Below are 6,355 nucleotides of genomic sequence, written 5' to 3'. Positions count from 1 at the left end.
TGTAATTCTCTACTTATCTTTATCCAAACTTTGAGCTGCTTCATTGAAAGTGACAGGAATATCATCATTTATGGTTGGGGATGCATAGGCCACCATATCAGCAAAATGAGCAGGTTTTCTGATTGTCCTCTTTGGCCTACTGGTTGCAATTGATTCATGTTGTTGTGAAAGTTCTTTAGTTTGAACCTCCTCTTCATTAGATTCTTCCTCTACCATGGGAGAATCAACATTTTCTTCATTTTCTGGAACTATAGCTCTTTCAAACTCCACCTGCTTGGGAATGCTATCTAATTGCTCAATATCCACATTTTTCAACATTGTGGATTCATCAAATGTAACATCCCTGCTGAAGATTATTTTCTTTATCTCTGGACACCAAAGACGATAGCCTTTTATGCCAGAAGTGATCCTAAGGAACACTGCTTTTTTTGCCCTTAGATCCAACTTTGATTCCTTAACATGATAGTAAGCAACATAACCAAACACATCGAAAGAATCATAATCAGTGGCAGACTTACCAGACCATTTCTCTAGTGGTGTTTTGCCTCCAATAGCAGTAGACGACAGTCGATTGATGAGATGGCATGCATATGTTACAAGTTCAGCCCAAAATTCTCTACCCAATCCAGTATTGGATAGCATACATCGAACTTTCTCCAGCAACGTTCGATTCATGCGTTTTGCCACCCCATTTTGTTGTGGAGTCGATCTGACTATGAAGTGTCTGACAATGCCTTCATCTTCACAAATCTTTTAAATGGATCACTTTTATATTCTCCATCATTATCGGTACGGAGACATTTGATCCTTCTTCCTGTCTGAGTTTCCATCATCTTTTTTCACTTGATGAATACTTCTAGCACTTCATTCTTCGTCTTCATTGTGTATACCCATACTCTCCGAGAATAATCATCTACAAAGGATACATAATAGTGCTTCCCTCCTAAAGAGCTTGTTTTATAAAGGCTCCAGACATCAGTGTGAACATAATCCAAGATACCTTCAGTATTATGGATTGCTGTTCCAAATTTCAGCCTTGTCTGCTTCCCTTTGGTGCAGTACTCACAGAAATCCACTTTACAGGGTTTTATACCTTTAAATAATCCTTGATTTATGAGCAATCTCAAAGATTTTTCACCTGCATGTCCCAATCGCATGTGCTACAGCCTGGTTGCTTCTGAATCTCGATCATCTGTCGAAATTACTGCTACTGTTCCCATAACTGTATCACCCAAATAGTGGTACAGATTATTTCTCTTTCGAATTCCTTTTAATACCACGTGTGCACTAGAAATGATTTTCATTACTCCATCCTTTGCTCTCACTTCGAAACCTTTTGATTCTAAGGTTCCTACAGAAATGAGATTCTTCATCAGCTCCGGTACATATCGAACATCTGTCAAAGTTATGATTGATCCATCATGATTTTTCAAACGAATTGAACCAATCCCATATGTGGTAAGAGGAACATTGTTGGCTGTGTAAATGACTCCGCCTTTGAGTTCTTTAAAATCAAAGAACCAATCTTAATGAGGACACATATGATGGCTACAAGTTGAATCCAACATCCATACATCAGACGAGCCAGTTGATGATGAAGCAAGTGAGAAATCCGAATTTACATCATCACCTTCTGTTATATTTGATTCTGCTATAGCCTTCCCTTTATCAGACTTGCCTTTATTTTTTAATTTTGGACAGTCTTTTTTCCAGTGTCCCTTTTCCCGACAAAAGGCACATTCATCTTTGTTGGGTCTTGACATGGATCTCCCCTTCTTTCCTTTGTTTCTGTTTTGTAAGCGACCTCTGATGATCAATACTTCTGCATCTCTGGTTGAGCCTCCTTGCATGCCTTTCTTCCTTAGCTCATAGCTGTAAAGAGCTGCACAAACTTCACTGAGAGATACAGCAGCCTTCCTGTAGAGTAGAATGGTTTCAAGAAATTCAAACTCCTCAAGAAGTGATCCCAATAACATCAGAGCCAGATCTTCATCTTTGAATGTTTCATCCATGTTCATTAGATCAGTAACCAGCTGATTAAAACTTGTAATATGATCATTCATTGTGGTACCTAGAATATAGGTGAAGCGAAACAGTCTTCTTTTCATATGGAGTTTGTTTTGATTGCTTTTCTTCAAAAATTTTTCTTCTAGTGCTATCTACAATTTATTTGCAGAAGTTTCATTTGAAAATGCATACCCCTGCTCCCTTGAAAGGCACGATCGAATTATACCACATGCTAATCGATTGATAGTCTTCCAATCTTTCTCCTCAACATCATCTGGTTTCTGTTCTTCAATAGCAATCTCTAGACCTTGTTGGAAAAGAGCGTCTAGAACCTCATTTTGCCACATGTCGAAGTGACCGGTGCCATCGAAAATCTCCACTGCCAATCTCGTATTTGTGATAGCAGTTCTTGCCCAAATAGGCGGTGATGAAACTACTGTCGAGGTGGACGTCGATACTTTTGTACTATCTTCCATTTCGACTACAAATATTCTTCAATAGCAACAATGAGTGGGTCTCACAAGATGAGCGGACCCCATAGGCTGACCCTACAGACAGGTTCTACTGGCCCTACAGGCAGACCCCACTATCCCCACAAGTGGACCTCACGGACCCCACAGGCAGGCCCTATTGGTCTTACAGGCGGACCCCACAAACAGTCCCTACTGGTCCCACAAGCAGCTCCCATAGATGGACCAGAATCCAATGATATCTTTTCTGATGTGGAAGATCAAATTTAACTGCGACCACAGAGCATACTCAGAATAACCTCAAACTCTGATATCACTTGTTGTGGATCAGATAATAACTACACTCTTTTATAGGCGAATAGAGAGTGAAATATTGTACTAAAAATCACACGAGGGTTAATTCCCAGGAAAGATTGAAGGGGTCACAAATGGTCCCGCTTAAAACCCAATCTCCTTAGACAGAATTACTCTACAAGTGTAATTTACTAGCACAATATAATACTACAACTATACCCTATAATAGCTATTGAAGAAATAAATAACAAATAAAGAACACCAGAATTTAACGAGGTTCGGCCAATAATGCCTACGTTCTCGGATACTACCAAATTATATTTCACTAAAAATATCTACAAAGTGAAATATTACAATAGAGGGAGAAAGAAGAAAATTACCTTAGAAGATAAATAGACAATTTTGGGATGATTCCAAGATGAAGAGCCAGGGCCCTTATTTATAGTTAGGAAGGCCTTCAGCCCTTCCTAAACTTCCGATGTAGGATGAGGTACTTTGGTCAACAGTTAGGCGGTCATTTAGATGGGTGGATTCGCCAATGGGATCAGTGGGATTAGGGTCGGACAGTTGTTAGGAAGTCATTTAGATGGGTAGATTAGCCTATGGGATCAGTTACAATTTAAGGAACAAATTGTTGTGGGGTGAACACGAGTGCTCAAGTCTAATGTTGCAGGAATCTCCCAAAAAGCCGGCAAACTAAAGTCTAATGTAGCAGAAATCTCCCAAGAAGCCCAAGAATGTGATCAAATTGGGAATCAGGATGAATCAGCTTAATACTACTTCTACCATTTTGGACACTTAAGTTGGACTATTTCACATTAAAGAGTCTTCTTGTGCTTTTATTAATGTAATTAAAGGAGTCTATCAAGTTGAACCAACACTCTGTACTCTATGTTGTTATTAAAAAAAATGAATGAATCTTCTTCTGGTGAATTACTTCTCTAACCATATTCTTTCCAAGTTAATAGTAGATTTGCCACATGTAATTGGCAAAAGTCATCTCACCCAATCTGTTTCCTTGATCTCATGCTAGCACTCCACTTACTACAAACATGGTTGTACCCTTTCTCGGTAAGTGTGAGAGATTGGTGTCCGTATTTTCATAATTTTACCACTTCGATCAGATCTTAATATATATAAAGCCTGACTAAATAATTTGCAAAACCCAGCCCCATGTTATTATATAATGGTATAAAATAATTGTAGGTGAAAGTGGTTTAAAGAAATTACTAGATGGCATGATATTTTGGTATTGGTTTTTTTTTTTGTCAAATAAATTGCAGATAAGAATTTGGATCTACAATAGGATGAATAGCTGAAGTGTACCGCCAATCGACATTTAATTGAATTATGATCAAAAAATGTTCTTTGATGGAAAATGGATCTTCATTTTAACCTACAACTTGTTGAGCTGTTGGCCAGGGAGCCATGCTCCCGCCTGTCAAGTCAGGTGATCGACTCCTAGCCCAAAAGGTTTGGGGTTGCGGTTTAAGGAGGGAATTAAGGGGAAAGGGAAAATATGGAATCCTCATCTCCATTTCCATGTTAACTGCATGGGTTACTGATATTTTTGGGATTGAGTAGTACAGACTTCCATATTGGTGAATACTCTTCCAATTTAATATATGATTTGGGAATAGCCAAAAAAAATTTTCCCATTCACTTGCTATACTTGTTCCTGCTTCAATTTTGAATAGTTTTGTCACTCTATCCTCTTGCTGATGACATATTTGATTGTCGTGAATAAATCTTTCCATTTTTTTCTTTTTTTGAGTATATAATATATGATTTGCTATTATTTCAGATTAGGTTTAGTTTAGTTGATAATTGAAATTCAAGAATAATCAAAGTCCTGTTTTGATAAATGCTCAAAATTATTCAGCTATCGAATAGGCCAATAAAGTCTCGATTTTTGTCGTAGTATCATGTCTAAAAAAAATCGACCGCACCAAAAAAAAAAAAGAAAAATCCAAAGAATTAAATTGGTTCATGTATTTAAGTTCTTGGTGACCTGCCAAGAAGGTTTTGGTTTAATGGTTAAGGTCGAAATTCCAAGAATTAGAAATTCTAAATTCTACTCCTCTGCCCTCTCTTGATTTTTTAAATCACATCTCTTTCCTATTAGGAAAAAAATTTGAAGAAAAGAGTTCATGGTGACCTCATGAAGGACTCGAACCTTTTGTGATTTAATCATCATAGTTGCATCAGTGGACAGGGAAGAAGTTTTAGCATTCTCCCCACCGTCAATTCAAAGTTTGAATCTTGAACTTGACAATCAAGAGCAATTACTATTCAATTAGTGATCAGAGGTCAGGGGAGGATTTTTAGAATTCTCCCCACTGCCAAGTTCAAAGTTTGAATCTCAAACCTAATGATCAAGAGCAGAAAGAGTGTAAGGAGGGGTGAGAGGTAAAAAAAATTAATGATTGTAGATATCAAAAACTTCTAACATACTCCGTAAGCTATAACTTATGCTAATAAGGGGATCCATTATCCCCCTACTTGTTCCTAATTTGCTCAGAGGGACTATCTAATATGCTAAGAAGAGCTGAAGATATGAAATAGATATCAAGAATTAGCATTCATAGAAGAGGGCCGTCTGTATCCCACCTATTTTTTGCTGATGATATACTAATCTTCTGGAAAGCAATCCCAAGTCAGGCTGAAGAATTGATGAAGATTTTGGCAAAACATGAGAAAGGATCAGGTCAGATGATAGACTTTGACAAATCATTTGTATTCTTCAACAAGAATGTACCTGAGGAGAAGCAAGTAGAAGTCAGTTGGTTGGGAAACATTTAGAAGGTTAGCCAAGGTAAATACCTTGGTTTGCCTATGGTCATCACAAGATCGAAAGAACAACTGTTTGGATTTATCAGAAATAGCTGTCAGAGAAGGATGGAGAACTGGAAGAATAAATTACTGAGTATTGCATGGAAGGAAATACTACTAAAAGCCATCACAATCGTTTTACCTACATATGCTATGTCCTACTTCAAATTACCAGGAAAGCTATGTAAGGATATTAGTTCTATGAAGGCTAGATTCTGGTGGGGGAAAGAAAATGGAAAGAGAAAGATGCATTGGTGCTCCTGGAGTAAGCTTACCAAGGACAAAAGTAGAGGGGGATTGGGATTCAGGGACTTGTAGGATTTCAATAAGGCTCTACTGGAAAAGCAAATCTGAAGACTAGTGACATGTCCTAATCTGTTGATAAGCAAGATCATGAAGGTCAAGTATTATCCAGACAGCTCAGTATTCCAATGCAAAAAATGGAAGAACTGATAACAAATTTCAGATGGAATAAACACCTGATCTTCAGAACTTTTAATGGGAAAGATGCTGCAAATATACTAAAAAATCCAATTAGTTTGGCAAGAAGGGAAGAATGCAATTTCTGGACAGGAAGCAATAATGGTAATTATTCTGTCAAATCAATTTATAAGTTTTTGAGTAGAGGAAAGGATATTCAGAAAAAGGAATCTAGATGGCAAGGGAAATCAAGCACCACTAGACAAAGAGAGAAGGAGTGGAAATGGATATAGAGAGTGAACATTAAAGGCAAATTGAAGAACTTTATGTGG

This window comes from Coffea eugenioides, chromosome 3, assembly GCF_003713205.1.
Source record: "Coffea eugenioides isolate CCC68of chromosome 3, Ceug_1.0, whole genome shotgun sequence".
NCBI classification, from domain to species: domain Eukaryota; kingdom Viridiplantae; phylum Streptophyta; class Magnoliopsida; order Gentianales; family Rubiaceae; genus Coffea; species Coffea eugenioides.
This window is presented reverse-complemented; position numbering follows the sequence as displayed.